Source organism: Stenella coeruleoalba, assembly GCF_951394435.1.
Source record: "Stenella coeruleoalba genome assembly, chromosome: 15".
Taxonomy (NCBI): domain Eukaryota; kingdom Metazoa; phylum Chordata; class Mammalia; order Artiodactyla; family Delphinidae; genus Stenella; species Stenella coeruleoalba.
In genome coordinates, this window is record NC_137161.1 from 36181021 (window position 1) to 36199406 (window position 18386).

Consider the following 18386-nt stretch of genomic DNA (forward strand, 5'->3'; position numbering starts at 1 on the left):
ATGATATGTTAAGAGTTTTATGTAGATTTTCTTATTTAAAAAATTTCATTAACCTGGGTAGTGGTGATTTTTGTTCCTCTTTTAGAGATGAGAAATCTAAACCATACGGAGGTTAAGTAACTTGTCCCGAATTAAATAACTCTGATGCCAACTCCGGTGTGTCCGATCCCAACCTGTTGCTGTCCAGCTTAACTGCAAACCAGGAGCTCCTGATCACTGGTGTCTGACTGGTGATGATAGGGAAGTTTGAATTACAGCACAGAGCACTGCCAGTTTACAAATCAAGTTCTGTGAAATGAATTTTACTTTATTGACTCTAAATGGTGAGACAAAAATAAGGTTATCTTCCTTGAATAATATCTGACATTGCTTATGCCATGCGTTGTCTATTTTATTTTTCTTGGAGTAGAATAAATTTTAGACAAAAGAATTTAGGAAGCTTTTTTTTTTTTTTTTTTTGCGGTACGCGGGCCTCTCACTGTTGTGGCCTCCCCCGTTGCGGAGCACAGGCTCCGGACGCACAGGCACAGCGGCCATGGCTCACGGGCCCAGCCGCTCCGCGGCACGTGGGATCCTCCCGGACCGGGGCACGAACCCGTGTCCCCTGAATCGGCAGGCGGACTCTCAATCACAGCGCCACCAGGGAAGCCCTAGGAAGCATTTTTATTGTCCTCTGGATTCTGTTCTAACTTTAAAGATAACTACCTTCTTTACTTTTTACTGATGATTATTAATAAGATACGATTCAATAATCCTAATCATATTGATAGACTGACTTGATACTGATAATCAGTAATGCAATAAAAGATGTTGAACGCAGCTAGCATGAAGAGTTAGAGGAGCATTGTTGAGTACATACGTTCATGTGATAGCTTTTGTTGCTTTTTTCTTCGCAGAGTGCTCCTTTTTTTGTTTTTGTCAGATCTTTTTGTTTCATGATTCCCTAGGTGGATGATGCATATGGACTGAATTGGCAGTGTTTGTTAGAATGTCATTACCATGCTTTAAAGTAACGTTCTCTGCTAATTTGTCCTTTGTTCCCTGGAACAGTGAGCTGACTCCCATGAGTTTACTGGGTTGTGGGCTTTAAACGTTCTCTTTAGCAAGGTTGTGAGGACCAAAGGCACTGTTGTTTTGGTCTTCAATCCATAGACTTTTGGGAAAAAAAGGATGCAAAAAATGTGATTTTTGTGTGTTTTCGGGATTTGGGGGAGAGGAAGAATGGAAGAAGGAAGATCTGCCTGAACCTAAACATTTTCTTGTTTATCATGTCACAGTAAAAGAATATGCTAATCCTTTCTTAAATTTCTAGATAATCATAAATAGATTTAATATACTATTAAGAGCTACTAGGAGGAAAGATGCTATAGAAGTATATTAAAAGCAATTGGAAAGGATGGCATTTACTTTGGAAACACAACCTTTATTCATGTTCACTGCTCCTATAGTATTTCATTGTAGTAACACTGGTGTATCTTGTTGAGGTTGCTTACCTGGCAGTGCCAAGTATATAAAGCTGTCTGTATCAACTAATTAAAAAAAAAAGCTAAAATATAAGCCTTTTCTTGTTCTCAGTAAAATTTTTTATATCCTTACCATTTGAAAAGGCTGTTCTGTAAATTCACAGACCTTTCCAGTAGTGTGCTGGTAAATGTTTAACCGCTGGCTCTGAGAAGGGGGAGAGGGAAGAAGCTTGTTTTGTATTGTCTGCTGATTGCTGTGGTGTAAATACTCCCACTGTGACTGGAGATGGGAAGAAATACACCCAGCTGTCTCCTGCAGGAGGTGCAAGTTGGCTCAGCACACCAGTGATTTAAGCACCAGGAGATTTGAAAGAGAAGAGGCAGTTAGAGAGAGACAGAGGACAGACAGGAAAACTAAAGCATGTAGAAAACAGGAAGAAACTTAGAGCAAGTTGGGAGGTGCAGGGTTCTGTTAAAGGACTTTGGGTATAAGTGTCTATTCTTTTCCCTGAAACTGTGGAGATGAAAAAAAAAATTTACTAACAGTGGGGGAAAACTTTACTAAAAGTAGGAAATGGCTGTAGGCCAGAAGACTGAAGAATATCTGCCAAATTTGGTGACCTTTGGAGCAAATCCAAAGAATATCAAAGTATGTCTCTCTTAAAGCCCCAGGAGGCAGAGGCTCTGTAAGACCAAGGCAGAAAGCCTTTACTTGGAAGACAGCTTGGAGGTACAGGTGTGTCTCTGGGAATGCAGCCCTTGTTTCTGGTTTGATGTTTTCTTTGTTTCTTGATTATGCAATATCCTCCGTGTTTCTTCTTTTTTTTCCTCTATAGTTTAGGTTTATATTGTGAACTTTACTTGCTTGTGGTAATAAATTATATTACTTATTATTTTTATATTACCAAGGTTTATAATATTTTATTTTTTTAATAGTTACTGTACCTTTGTTTTTTCCAGCTTTATGGAGATATAATTGACATATAACATTGTGTAAATTTAAGGTATATGACACGATGATTTGATATACATATATATTGTGAAATGATTACTACAATAAGGTTAGCACATTCATCACCTCACAGCATTACCTTTTTTTTTAATTGAAATTTAGTTGATATAGTATGTTGTGTTAGTTTCAGGTATACAGCAAAGTGATTCAGATATATATATATATATATATATATATATATATATATATATATATATATATATATATACTCCAACTCAGGAGTTGGAGTTTGTATTTTTCTAATGCAGCCTTGTGACATAATTTATTTTATAAGCAATTTAATTGCTATTTTACAGATGTAGAAATACCATCCCATGTCTTCTGGATCACTTCCTAAGTAAAATATTTTTCTCAACCTATTATAGTGGTCTCTTCAGGAGAGTATTATACTTATAATTGCCTTTATTCAGTAGAATCTGTATTTATGAACAAAAGACATAGTTTTTCAATTATTTTAAATATCTTATTATTACAAGCATTAGGGGAATATACCTCACTTTAGAAAGAAGTCTGTCTTTAAAGGGACATCATTTGGAAAAATAACTTGTGTGCCGTAGTTTGTTCTGGAGTAGTCAGGGCGGATGAATGAGGGGTCATTGTGACAATTATCTCAGTGGAGCAGCTGTGAACTGCCAGTCTATCCTGAAAACCTGCTTTTTCACCTAAATGAGAACGGCAGGATGGATGTCCAGGGATTGCTGGGCGCGCAGGGCTCTGGGATTTGAGGGGAGGGGAGGCGTTGAGGGGGAGGGGAGGCGTTGAGGGGGAGGGGAGGCATTGAGGGGGAGAGGAGGCGTTGAGGGGGAGAGGCAGTCAGGTTTTACACGTGCTTTGCTGGGGGCACACAGCTCAGTTTCTTCCTCTTGAATCACGTGTAAAGTGGTTGAAATGTGCACATATGGGTGCGGTTGGTATGGCGTTTGGGTGGTGGTTACTCCTGCCTTGGCATCGGTATTTTGGCTGGGGTGCCCACTCTGTAGGATACACTGGCTGAATGTTCATCCCTGAGATCTGACGTTCAACTTTGGAGGGCAAATGGGTGACCTGGTATAGCCGCTTGACCACCAGAGCAGCTGCAGGGGCTCCAACAAAGTGTCGGACTGCTTGAGGGCTGATACCGTGCTGTCGCTCGTTTTCTAGCATATGAATGGAATGAAGGAGATGCCCATTAAATACACGGATAGTCTGCTTCTGTTCCTCATGTTTCTCTTTGGAAAACACATTTACCGTTTTATAATGCATAATCTAGAAATTGATCACACTGGAATTTCATAGAGGTTAGTATAATTTGGAGGTAGACAGGAAGCCTAATATTTAATGGCTTTTCTAAGTGCTTTGAAAACTCATCATAATGTCAGGTGTGTTGCTTAAGAATTGGCAAGTGTAATCTAAAGTTATTAGCACTTCCCAAATCTGTCTCACAAAATACAATTCCCTCTGGATGCCCCTCAAATAAAGGGTCCCATGGTTAAATAATTGGGGGAAAATGCATAAAATATTTCTTTTAATATATGGATGATGAACATGAGTGTATTAAAAACAGAAATTCTGCCGTGTAGGAGTCTGTTGACATTAAGTTAGGTTGACCACCTTGAATCTTTACTCTTGGAACCTTGTTTTGTAAAACATTTTACATTCTCTGGCACATTTGGGAAAAAGCTGATTTTCATTTTATTTTGAGCCATGCTAGCACTTTCGGGCAAATAAATCAGGAGACGTGTGTGTGTGTGTGTGTGTGTGTGTGTGTGTGTGTGTGTGTGTGTTAGTACCTTAATTTGATGTAGAATTAAAATACTCTTTTTTTTTTTTTTTTTTTTTTGCGGTACGTGGGCCTCTCACTGCTGTGGCCTCTCCCGCTGCGGAGCACAGGCTCCGGACGCGCAGGCTCAGCGGCCGTGGCTCACAGTCCCAGCTGCTCCGCGGCATGTGGGATCTTCCCGGACCGGGGCACGAACCCGTGTCCCCTGCATAGGCAGACGGACTCTCAACCACTGAACCACCAGGGAAGCCCCTAAAATACTCTTGAGATTTATTTCTAGGGCCGAAGTCTCCACATTTTACTATCTTTGCAAAGGATATAATCTCCAGATCTCACTTTAGATATTAGTTCTTATATATTTTTCTTTAGATCAGCATTAGTTGTAACTTAAAAACGTAAAAAGTTTTCTTTTTTTCTTGGACACTGAAGGTGTTACAGAGGAGGAAAATAGGCAAAAGGTGGCAGCCAGATGGGGAAGTTGAAACAAAGATTCTCAGCAGCTCACAAGTTATTACAGTTCCTGAATGTGGATAATCATTTGGGCCTTCCTTTAGGTTTATAGCTTGAATTTTCATAGCCTTCATTACAGAAGAACCAAAGATTTAAGGACGAGTTCAGGTGTAGGTTTCAAATTTTCCTTTTCCTGTTGAGAAACCCCAGCCTCTGATCAAGTGGCACTTCTTGCTGGGTGTGAGGCCTCTTACTCATTCCCGGGCAGTTATTTGGCAAGATGCCAGTCAAAAGCATTTACTATATTTGTCGTTGTGCTTGGAATAGTGAAAAGAGTCTTTCTCGGCCACTGTGTCTGGATATTTTGTTGTGGCTGTGGGCACTGTTTGCCCAGACTCTTACTTTGTGGCCGGGGGTGGGACTCTGCAGGGAGGATCAGTATCCTTACAAGTGCGGGCTGCCTGGGGCTTATTCATCCTGAGTCTCTTGCCCCCTCCTCCCCTTCTGGAAAGAGTGAGCTTATCCCAGACCTGTGATTGCCCTGCAGTTCTCAGCCTGCACCAGGCAAGCTCTCAAGAGCCTGTTTCTGACTGGGTGAAGTTTAAAGCCTACTTACTGCTTTTCAGGTAAGAGAACATACTGAAAACTGGCCTTATGAACAGAAGTTAAGGTTTACTGAGGGAGGTCATTTTGATAATTTTATGTTTTTTTTTTATAACTTGTAGTAGGGCTGTTTTATTTTTGTGGTCCCTGAAGGTAAGCAGGTACCGGTTTATGAAGTGGCAGAAAAGAAAATACTTAAAAAGTAAATACTTGTTTGTTTTTAAACTTCTTAGACCATTCAGACTTTTCATGAAGATTATTTTATTTATTCATTACTGATTTTTTTCTTTAGATTTTATAATAAGGGAGAAACCTAAGACAAAATAAGATAACAAAGCACATTAGATACTACCGTTTTGTAATTCTGGCATTAATTAGATACAGATTTATTTCGATGTCTCTTTTTATAAAATTTTCCTAAACTTGACTGGAACGCAAATAGAGTTTTCAATAAGGCATTTGTCTGTATGATTTGATTGGCTGGTAGGATTTTTGTGTGTCTATCATTTAGCATTTTGCATATTTAAAAATTAACCACCTATATAGGGGTATATGAGAAATCTCTGTACCTTCTGCCTAGTTTTGCTTTGAATGTAAAACTACTCGAAATAATTAAGTCTAACAACAAAAAAATCAACCTGTCTCTTGAAAATGTTTTCTGTGAATACCTAAATATGATGCAATATAGCACAGTGTTAAACATTTTTCCATTATGCATGAATTATTAAAAAAACTAAATTACTTTTGTTTTCGTAATTAGTAATGAAAGTGTGGGACAGATTTCAATGTCTTATATTTTGATTGCCATTTTTTAAAAAACTATATTAAGATAGGCAAAATGATTATTTTAAAAATTCCCTTCCTAAATAAGAAGTGAGAATGAAAATATGCTTTGTACTTATTGTCTTGGAAATGTACGTATTCATTGTCTTGGAAAGTTGATTGGACAATATGTAAAATTCCTTCCTGAAATAAAAGTGGGAATCAATAACTTAGAAAATTGGTTTTTGGTAATCATATTTTTAAAAACCATTTTTCACATAGTTGCATATATTTATAGACAAAGAAATGATGTTGAAGTATGAAACTTGCAGTGAGTACGGAGTAATTGGCTTCAGATAATTTAGAAAAATCTTTCATATTTGTGTACTTTGTTTTGTTAGGAACATCTTAGTATCTTTCAAGACATGTTATTATAAAAGAAAATGTAAAACCTTTAGTTTTGTGTGAACCATGACTAGCCACAGATATTTGAGCGTGAAACAGTTTCTATTACAATGGCTGAAATAAACAAAACATGGTCATTAAAATACACTTATTCTAGACAGATGTATATGTGATACATGAATAAAATGCAGCGTTCCACATTCCATGGCTGTTTTTAAGGGGGATGAAGAATTTTCCCAGCTGTCTTACAGCCGAAAGAGAGGTGGTAGCCTGAGAACTCCTCTGATAGTTACCTGTTGGAGAGAACATTTTATACCCTTTTTACATTAAAGAGCAATTACATGTGAAGTGATCCCCTCTCCAAAGATATATGGAATATTTCTAGACCCGTTGGAAAATATGAAACTTTCAAAGGTGCTCGCAGCAGGTTCTGATGTGTTTATTGTGATGGACCCTCCAGGGTGTCAGGGGTCCAGGCAGCTCCCTTTCCCAGTTGGGGGCGAGGTTGCAGCATTGCAGGGAGGAAGCAGTCGTCAGGGGAAGGTGCTTACAGGAGACAAGGGGCCAACAAGCCTTCATATGACTCACCTGTGTACCTACACTTGTCCTCTGTGTCTGAAGTTAAAGCTGCTACTGGTAAGACCTCGGTCCCCGAAGCTGGACCTACAGGCTCATCATAAGATCATGCCACTGCTTTTTGCACTTGAATGTGTGTATGAATCATCTGTGATTCGGTTAAACAGCAAATTCTAATACAGCAGGTGTGGTATGAGGCCTTAGACTCTGCATTTCTAATAAACTCCCAGGGGCTGCCGATGCTGCAGGTTCAGGGACCACTCTTTGACTACCAAACACCTCCCAGACGATTATTTTGAACTTAATGAACACTGTCTAGTCGACGCCAAGCAATGAGTTTGTGAAGCAAATGACAGAGAATGTGATTGAGGTGAACTGACTAGCCTTAGACACCGGCCCTTCACAGGTGATGTAACAGGTGATGTGTCACCCTCTGTTTTCCGGGGAAGGAATGTGCAGTATCATAACCTCTGATGAGCCTCCACAGATGTCCTTTCCGGGACTCGTTACCGTTGGCAGCCCTGCCCCTTGCCTCTCAGGACAGTCTCGCTCGAGTTGCCACAACTATCCGCTCCCTCCCTGTAACCGTCAGGAGCCTTCTGTGCATCTTGCTCCTGAGTCTTCTAACAGCATCCTCTGCCCAACCTGGCTTGCAGGTGCCCCACTACAGCTCAGTGTGAATTTAAATATAGAAACGTTGTCTGTGGGGAGCTACTTCTCTCCCTTCCACGTAACACGCAATTTTCCAATGTAATCAACCAGTCTTGGGCAGTTGATTTTTTAAAAAAAAAACCTTCCTTGTCTCAGCTTGTTAAATTTGTGCTTTGAGTTTTCAACATCAGTATTCGGTCAGGATACTGGATACCCTGTGAATTCTTGTAGGGAAGAAGTAGGCAGTGGGACAAGTGGTGTGATACTCCAAATGCTTCAGTAATTTTATTCCCATTATATTTTCTTCTCCAACCCTTTTTAATGAAAATTTCACACATATGGTAATTTGAAAGTTTTATAGTGAACAGCTGTATATCTACCACCTAGATTCCATCATTAACATTTTATTTCATCATGTCTATCTACCTGTCCCTTTGTCGGTCTCTTACCATCTTATTTTTTTTATTTTTTATTTTTTTGTGGTACACGGGCCTCCCACCGCTGCGGCCTCTCCCATTGCGGAGCACAGGCTCCGGATGCGCAGGCCCAGCGGCCATGGTTCACGGGCCCAGCCGCCCCGCGGCATGCGGGATCCTCCTGGACCGGGGCACGAACACGTGTCCCCTGCATCGGCAGGCAGACTCTCAACCACTGCGCCACCAGGGAAGCCCTCACCATCTTATTTTTGATGCACTTAAAAATAAGCCCCGGGCATCAGTTTGCATATTGCAGCATTCTTATTATTAACTAGAGTTCAGTACTTACTGACAGTGTTTCATATGAAATTTGCATACAATGAAATGCACACATTGTACGTAAGTTGAGCTTCGACAGATGGATGCCCCGGTGTAAATCCCTGGCAGGATACAGAACATTACCATCACCTGAGAAAGTTTCCTCATGCCCCTTTTCGGCTCTTATGTTCTTTTGTGAATCTTCCCAAATGAGGACTCATTGATCACAAATAGGTGATTTGTGATTAGTTTATTTCTTGAAACTAAACTTTGATCAATTTTATTTCATGCAGGTTACTTTCATACTTAGCATTACATATTGTACAACACTTTCTAACAAGTTAGTATTTGGTTTGGACTAACTCATGGTGTTCTTATTCCTGACAAATCAAAGTTTTAACAACAGTCACTTAGAATACCTGTTTTTTCCTTGGCGCAGATTACTTGCCAATGAATTGGTTGATTCTTATATCAATAGAGATGCAGAGACCTGGGGGTGACCGTGTTTTAAGAGGTTCTTGGGGCCCATGCACCTGGTTTCTCTGTACACAGAGACAAGAAAATCCTTTTTCAGGCCAGCTGTTTCCTGTGAAAATTTTATTCGAGGATGCCTTCACTTCATGACTGAGCCTGAAATGTATGTTGGTTCACACTGCTTCTCTAGGAACAGAAAGCTCTGTTCCCTGTGATGATCTTAATTCCTGAGACATTCCATGTTTGCATGCAGCAGTTTGTGTCAACTTTGCCCTCAAGTAATTGATTCCGATCCGCCCCGATAAGGATTCACAGAGCTGTGTAAAACCTCCACTAACCAGACAGCAACTAGCTTGAAACTCCAGGCTCTCAGAATGACCTGTAGCCAGAAAGTAAAAATGTCCAGCAATGTCTTTGGTCACAAAGAAGCAGTTTTAAAATATCTCGCAAGAAAGTAGCATAGCAGGAAGAGTATATTCAAAATGAACAAGTTCATAAAGTTGTTCGGGGGCTATAAAGTACTTAATTTGAATGCTTTGAAAGTGCCAGAAAACTCACATTTTTGATTTGCTCATTTTCGCTAGTCACTTTAACACTTTAATAGAACATGAGGCTCATCTTCTGAAAACCCACCCAGCTCCTTCAACTGTTACTTACATATAGATGGATTTTGCTTTTTCAGGAAATCCTGAATTATAAGCAATGGTTTTATTCAGCTATTTTCAGTGAGAAAAATCTGTAGGGTCTAACTCAGAGTTAGAGGTACTATATGGTAGGTGCTCAGAAGCTTCTTTTACAGTCTTTCTCCAGAATACTATGTAGAAACTTATAGTGATTTTTAAAGTACATCATTTGATAGAAAGTTTACGTTTTCTCTCTCATAAAGGAATGCAAGAAAATAGCCCAGCAGTTTTTAAAAGCACAGTGTGTGATCCTTAAAACCAAACTGATCAAGTAATTCAACAGTTATCTATTCAAAATTTCAAACCAGAGACTGGCTCTATCTTGTTAGGGCTAACATATAGTTAGCTACCTAAAAAGGTAGAAAGGCTGAAAAAAAAAAAAGAAAATCCCTACATGCATATTTACTCTGTTCTTGTTTTCCAAGCTATTTAAAGTTGCTTTTCTCTGAGGTAAAAGGACAGAATAATATTTGCAAACACTTGCTGAAGTCACTTCTGATAAACTAACTTGGAGAACCATGTTTTAAGAAAAAAACAAATTCAGGTTATAAATATAAGCAACGTTCTACTCAGTTACAACAGTATCAGACTTCTTATTTAAATATTTTATCTTATGTAATTGGGACACTAGAGGCATATACCTGCATTTATTTGTATAATCATGTAACAAAGTAGAGAATTGGGGGAAATGGTCACTATTTCCTCCTCTTACAATGTCAAGCCCCAGTGGAATAGAAAGAAATAGCAATTATCTTCTCCTGTATCTTGCACAGCATTTGCATTTGTTTCAAGTTCATCTTATAATAAAGGGCCACCATTTATTCAGGTTTTATTATATTTTCAGCTTCAATTAAAACCTTAAGATTCTAGGACAGAAGTCACCAAGCCAGTTTCTGTCCAGTGGCATATCTTACCCTGTTCCTGCATACATCCTGCCTAGCCTTGAAGGGTCAGCATAAAAGCCAACCATCCTGAAGCTTTCCTGCCTGCGGCAAGTCAGATCTCCAACCCTGTCTCCCTTGCTTGAGTACCTATTGCATTGACTTATCAACCTTTTGGCATCATCTTCAGTGTAGAAAAAGACTGTTAATTACTCTCTAATTATTTTATGTATTAGCCTCATCTTCCCAGGGATCTCACAGGATTCTTCCGTGAGAATTCTTCTGTGTGAGAACACTGTCTTACACTTCTTTTGCAGATCCTATTTTTTTCTTGCTTAGTGCTTTGGAGAGCCTTCACTCGGTAAATTCTGTTGGCTGATTGCCTGAATATTAAGAGAGGCCACTTGTCTCTGAACACGTGATTAACTTCATTTCTCCCTTCTTCTAGCAACTTGCCCTAATAATAGAATTAACAGAAGGATTACTTTCAGGCAAAATAATTTGAAGCTTTATGTTTCTTTTCCCTTCACTTTTAAAAGTTATTCTCATGTATCTGACCATGTTTCAGTGTTAGTCTTAACATTTAGCGCTTTAATAATTCCTTTCATCTACAGAGAACAAAATGTTTTTCTAAAATAATTTTGTTTTCCAGAATGACTCTATAAAGCATTTTGGCCCCAGTGGTTGTCTAGAATATAAGGAAAATCTAACTGAAGTTCAGCTTCCAAATGACTTGGGGGCAGAAGATGGACCACATGTTGCTTTCAGTGCATTCTGGCCAGAAGTATAGGAGTTTTGTGAGCTGAGCTCTTTGCCCCAGAAAACTTTGATGTGGGCGATGGTCTGGAGTGGAGCACAGAGCCTGAAAAGTCTGTTCCATCAGTTTATCCATCCTGTTTTTAGTCTAGCTGCATCACATGAGGGGGCGTATTCAATAAAGAAAATAAGGATCAACAGTCAATGTTGTGGCCATACATGATCCTGCACAGTATTACTAGTTGCTAACTTTATGCAAACAGATTTTCTGCATCTCCTAACAGATTGGGAAGTCTGGCAAAACCCAGACTCATGTTCTCTGCATTAGAGGAGGCACGAGCTCTCCAATTCAAGTCAGTGTCCCCAAGAACCCTGTATTAGTTTCCTGTTACTGCTATAACAAATTGCCACAAACTTTGTGGCTTAAAACAACACAAGTTTATCATCTCATAGTTCTGGAGGTCGGAAGTCTAAAATAGGTCTGCAGCGCTGTGCTTTTTCTGAAGACTGTAGGAGAGAATCTGTTCTTTGTCTTGTCTGGTTTCTGGAGGTCACACACATTTTGTAGCTCATGGCTGCATCACTCTGATTTCTAGTTCTATTGTCATATCTCCTTCTTTGATCCCCTTGCCTCCCTCTTCTATTTTATAAGAACCCTTGTGATTCTCATGGGGGCCCACCCATCTTTCCATCACAAGATCTTTAATTTAATCATGTCTGCAAAGTCCGTTTTGCCATGTAAGATAACATATTCACAGGTTCCAGGGTTTAGGATGTGGACATCTTCCATGGCGTGGAGGGGTGGCACCATTCTGCTCACCACACCCCAAATCCACCCACGCCCCCCAGCGACATATCTGACCACTTCGGGCTATGAGCGCTAAAGTACTGAACAACTACAATTGATTTCCATTAACCTGGAGCTGGATATTTACCTAATGAATAAGATGGGGATATTTTAAAAATTGATACTTTCCCTCCTCTCTTCAGTAATCATTGTATATTGGTATATCTTGTTTTCTAAATGTTATATGTAAATAATTTAAATAAACAGCTCTTCCTCTCTCTTGGCTTTCTTCTGTTTTTGTTTTGTTTTTATGTTACCCAACATTATTTTATATTTCAAGTCCTTTTTCCATTGTGATTTTCTTTTCATCTCTAGAGTAAACTTCCCACTCATTAAGCCATTTCTTCCCTCCTTGGTCCCTTGATTATTAATCTCTCCAACCCTGGTTCTTTTCCTCTGGGAAATTTCTGATTCTATTGTGATTTGTATCTTCCCCATTTCTCCATCTTTTCATGTAATTTCTTCTCTTCACCCTATAATCCTGCCCTCACAATTCTCTTATCTCTGTCTTTTTCATCTGACAATGGAAAATGATGTACATTTTGTACCTTTGACATTGTCATTTATCAGCAAGAACATAGTATAATATCCACTTTTACTGAGAAGAGAGTGGCAAAATTAATGTCAGAAATACAGAAGCTACTTGGTAACCTAAAAATTGAGAAAAACTCATCCATACAGAAAGGTACCTGAAGCAGGAACAATTTGTCCATCTATTCCAAGAACTATGAACTTTTTTCTTTTGACCTTTCTCATTATTTTTAGTGCTGAAAGTGTAGCTAGTGAAATAAATTAGACTTCTTTTTACTTAATTCATGGGTAAGGCTGTTTTAGAACTATATAAGGTTCCAGAAGACCAGGGTATACAGCAGTGGTTCTCCAAGTGTGGTCCCCAGACCAGCAGCATCAGCATCACCGAGAACTTGCTAGAAATGCCAGCTACCAGGCCCCACTCCAGACCTACTGGATCAGAAGCTCTGAAGGTGGGGCACAGAAATCTATGTTCTAACAAGCTCTCAGGAGATTCTGATGCACAGTCAAGGTCAAGAACCACTGGTATATTTTATTGTCACACCAAGGGTTCACTCTTCTTGGTCTTATTCTCTGAATCAGTTTCTGCATTCACTAGCCCCAGCCTCCAGGGATGTCACTTCTAATAAACTATATTCTCTGAATATTTTCAATTCCAATAAGCTGTCCAAAGTCAACTTATTTCAACTCAGAAATAGTAATCTGGGGTTTGGCACCAGGAAGAAATAGTTCTTAGTTGAAGAGTCTACCCCACAGGGCTTAAAGCTCAAGTTGTACCAAACTGAACACAGATCTCATTCCTGAAACTCACTAACTCATTCCCATCTCAGATAGGCCTGCCTCCCACCTACAAAGTTATGGCAGTTTCAGTAAGTGTTACTGTTTCAACTCACTGAAATCTTTAAAGCAAATCACCGACTTACTCCATATGAAAGAAAAAAATTCTACCCCTTTCCCCCATCTGCCCCCTACAAAATCATTCAAATTAAATTTCATATCTATCACGTAAGCCTGCATTCATGGTAAGTCAGATCATCCTTAACATTGCCTCCAAATTTGGTGGAAAGGCCACTGGGCCAAATGAAAAACATTAACTTTATTGAACTATAATTTATGTGCAAAAATATGCATCATTCTTAGTGTCCATTACTCATTTCAGTGAGTGTTGACAGATGTGTCCAGCCAGTGTCACCATTGCCACAATCATGATATGGAACCTTTCTGCTACTCCAAAAAAGTTTGTTTCAGCCCTTTTGCAGTCTATGCCTTCCCAACCCCTAGGCCTCAGGCAACCACTGTTTTCTCTCTCTCTAGATTCTTTTTGCTTTTTCTAGGATTTCTTACAAAAGGAATCATGTGCTCTTTCTGCCTAGCTTTTTTCTTTTAGCATAATATTTTTGAGATTCTTCCATGTTGTTATGTTTTATAAGTAGTTTTTAAATTGCTGGGCAATTGTGTGGATGTATCACAGTTTGTTCACCTATTGATGGACATGTATATTTTTCCAGTTTTGTATATTTTTCCAGTTTTGGGCTATTAAAGTTACTATGAACTTTTGTGTAGAAGTCTTTGTGTGGACATGTTTTTATTTTTCTTGAGTAAATAAGGCTGGAATGGCTGGGCCATGTGCATAATCAGTTGCATGAGAAATTGCCAAGTTGGTTTCCAAAATGTTTGGGCAGTTTTGCATTCACACCAGCAGTGCCTGTGAGTTCCACTGGGCTACTTTTACATGTTGCGGTGTCAGACAAATAGAAAGGAACTTAATTTTATATTGATAACTAATATGTGTAATTTACATTACAAGTGTGTACATACACATGCACGTAGAAATGTGGATGTGTTTCATTATGTCATGAAGAAGCACAGCACCAATTTTGCTAATAAAATACTAGATCTTGTTTTATGCATAATATAAAATTCTAACCCATGAGCATATACACAAAACTCTTAAATTACTTATATGTGATTGATTTTCTGTGCTTTCCCTTAATATTTGTTTACTTTTGTCACCTGCTGATCATTACTCACAGTTAAGTGGCAAACTTTTAAGAAAAATGATAAAAACCCTAACATGAGGAAATTGTTATTACTTTTTTTCCCCTTCCAACTTGGGAAAATGTACCTGTCATATGAATTTGGTGTTAGCTCACTTTGGTCTAGCCTGAGACCTCTGCTATTGCACCATGAAGAGTGTAAGAGCCTCTGAGATAAGCAGTGGGCAGAGTTGGGGAGCAAGTGAAGGAAGTTGAGGAAGAAAGATCACATACGGAGTGAGAGGAATGGACTGGCCATGAGGAGACAGATTTTCAAGGAGAGGTGGTCAGGACCCAGGGATCACATGAGGATAGAACCCAATGGATGTGGCTGCCATGGAGATCAGACTTACACACATCACCATCATGGCACCAAGCAGAATGTGAAAAATATCCAATAGAAGTAAAAGCGACGTGTGGTCAGGGAAGAGAGGGACTAATTTTATACCTGGGATGGGGAAGGGAAAATTAGGGAAAGCTTCAGCGAGAGCAGTTAGTAGAGGGACAGGAGAGCAGAGTAATAAAAAGAACCACATTTATATATGTGAAATGCTGGAATTGTTGACTATATATATGAAATTTTATATATATATATATATATATATATATATATATATATATATATATATATAGTTGGATATGTAGGTGAAGTGCTGGAACTGTTGAATGGTGTTCCTAGGGTGTGGGAATATATGGTTGGGTGGTTTATTATACAGAATTTTATCCTAAAGGTATGGGGACTATTTAAACTGCTACTGTTAATTTATTCATACAACAAGCAGAGTCCCCACAACTAGACTGAGCCAGGGGCAAGATGCTGGTATAAATACTAGTGACTCACCTCTTGTGTCTAAAAATAGCAGCAGGCTAGGGGTCAAATCATAGTAAAGGAAGGAAGTCCTTTTGACATGTTCCTCTTGAAAGCGAATTTACAACCAGTATACATAATTCAGCTTTCTCAGGCTGGTATAGGGAATGGTGGGTAGAGGGATAAGGGTGGGAAATGAGACACCGAGCCTGCATCAGATCAGGAAAGGCATTGTGTTTTATGCAAAGACATTTTGATTTTATCCTACAGGTCAGCCATTTTCAAAATGCCTTTAGACATACCTTTGAGCATCAGTGAAGACATTCTAATGGGGTACATGCAAGGGCTCGGAGACTCTTAAGGGAGTAGCTGTCCAGGTTTTCAACTTTTATGTGCACTCTTTCCTAAAATTGATCTGCCTGAGAATGCATCTGCTCTCCCTTCTACCTTTTTACAGAAACGAGGCATTCCTCTCATCTTTCCAGAATCTTAATATGGTACATTGTCCTCTGATGTGAAAACATTCCAAGGCCTAAACAAAAGGGCACTTTGCTTCTAACAAAATTGAAGGTGTAATTGGGTCATCAGTTGAGAGGTAATTAAAAATAATGTTGGTGATGCATCACTGTCTTTGATGGCCTCAAACTCAAAAGGAGTTCAGAGATTTGAGTGATGTGGCTACGGTGAAACTCTTACTCATCTCCTGTTTCAGGCCAAAAGGATTCATCAGCAATTATGCATAGAAATATGAAAAATTAACATAAAATTGATGCTAAACCATTATTACTTTAGCATAAGGAATATTCACCTATAGATGCCTGGGTTAATTTTTTAAAGCCCTATCCATCTTATCAGGAGGTACATTTAAAATAAAGTTTTACTTTTTTATATTTAATAACTATTGACCATATTTGTGTGTTTTCTTCAGTTGTTTACATGTAACTGTTGTTGTATAACTCAGAAGAAATTATTTCACCCTTAGGGGCTAAATTCAAAGTAAATTAATACTTAAAATTCTAAATTACATGCCTATTTTTGGTGTGTGTAGGGATGTATATGATAGGTCAATCAATAAAATACTTTGAGTCATCAAAATATATTCAGTAAGATAAAATTTTGCAGGGGAAGTAGAATGGAAATATGAGAAGAACATGATAAAACATACATGTAAAAGAAGAGCTTATTTCTTTTTAAATGAATGATCATGGGTACCAAATCACTATGCTGTTTAGATTCTTGTGGATTTATTTGAGTGATATAATAGTTTTACTTAAAATGTCAACATTTACAACATGCCAGAACTTTACATCTTTAACCACATTTTTGAATGTATGATGACAAAAATTAAGATAGCAACTTAAAATTGACTTTTGGTTGCATAGTTTTTCTAGATTCTTTAGAGGGTTATAAGCACAGATCTTGGAGAACCAGTTATAGATAATGGGACATCACAAAAGCATTTTGAATAGAGGGACACCTGATAAGATTTGTGGCTTTGAAAGGTATTCTGCTTTTGATTTATCCCTCCCTCCTACCTTTCCCGTTTGGTAACCATAAGTTTGTTTTTGATATCTGTAAGTCTGTTTCTGTTTTGTAAATAAATTCATTTGTATCATTTTTTTAAAAAATTAGATCAGAGCTTGGGATGAACATACACACACTACCATATACAAGATAGACAACCAACAAGAACCTACTGTATAGCACAGGGAACTGTACTCAATATTCTGTAATAACCTATAAGAGAAAAGAATCTAAAAAAGAATGAATATATATATGTATAACTGAATCACTTTGATTTACACCTGAAACTAACACAACATTGTAAATCAACTATACTCCAATAAAACTAATTTTTTTTTAAAAAAAGGTATTTTTCTTCCAAGTAGATGATGTATAGGGTGAAGCACAGAGGCTGGAGGCCACGGGAGGCCAGGAATAAGTAGAACAGTGAGCAAAATTTTGCAGTTATTTTAATCAGCAATGTACCATTCAGGATGTTTTTAGCATCAAGCAATAGAAACACTCAACTCAATTTGACTTAGGTGACCTAACAGGAAATCTCAAGTGACTCCTGTGTTGGTTAATTCAGTGGCTCAATGAATTCATTAGGACTCTGTGTTCCCCTCATGTTGAAAAATGACTGGCAGAGGACATGAGGCCACCATGACTTGCTGAGACCAATCTAGTCCCAACCCCTGGAACTGGGGCTGGAGACACCTTGCCTGAAGCACACGGCCTCAGAAGGACACTGTGAAGAACTGGAAAAAAAAAAAAGTTGAGGCTGGTGCCAGAAGAAGGAAGAGAAGCGAAGAATTCTGGGGAGGCCTCAGCCTTGGATGTAGCTGAGAGTGTAAGAAGCAGGGGGAGTATTGACAGAGTTAGGACTTGGAGTCGATGGGATTTAGTTCTTAACTGGACATGGAATGTAAATGCATGAGATTAATCCAGGCATGTCTCCCAGATTTCTGACCTGGTCACCAGATGTTTTGGGGCCATTTAATGAGGTGAGGGTCAGAAGAATAGGCAGGTACTGTAGGCAGAATGGCTCCCCAAAGATGTGCAAGTCCTAATTTCTTGAACTTGTAAATATTACCTCCGTGGCAAAATGGAGGTTGCACATATAATTAAGAGAATGGCCCTTGAGGTAGCTAGATTACCTTGGATAATTTGGGTGGGTCCAGGGTAATCTTATGAGATCTTAAAAGTAGAGAAGCTTAACTATTGTCAGAGAGAGAGAGGGAGAAAGAGAGAGAGAGAGCACGCGCTCTTGGATATTAGAGGAAATGGTATGAGGAATCCAAAGCATGAAAGGAACTGGGACTTGACTCACATTACTGGCTTTGAAGATGGAGGAGGGAAGCCATGAGCCAAGGAATGTAAGTGGCCCCAACAACCTGGGAATGGCAAGGAAACAGCTTTTCGCCCAGACCCTCCAGAAAGGAGTACAGCCCT

At 38.9% G+C, this 18386-nt stretch overlaps 1 protein-coding gene across 7 annotated transcripts in view; it reads left to right on the top strand.

Moving 5' to 3' along the window:
* The window catches only part of PLCB4 (phospholipase C beta 4), a 418385-nt gene that overhangs the window by 97542 nt on the left and 302457 nt on the right, over positions 1-18386 (top strand). Inside the window, exon 1 of one of the 7 annotated variants that reach the window (XM_079944162.1) lies at positions 4052-5310. The exons of the other annotated variants lie outside the window; for them this stretch is intronic. The gene's annotated coding sequence lies outside the window, so the exon portion shown is untranslated. Of the gene's footprint in view, positions 1-4051; positions 5311-18386 lie in introns of those variants that run through there. 7 annotated transcript variants of the gene reach the window in all.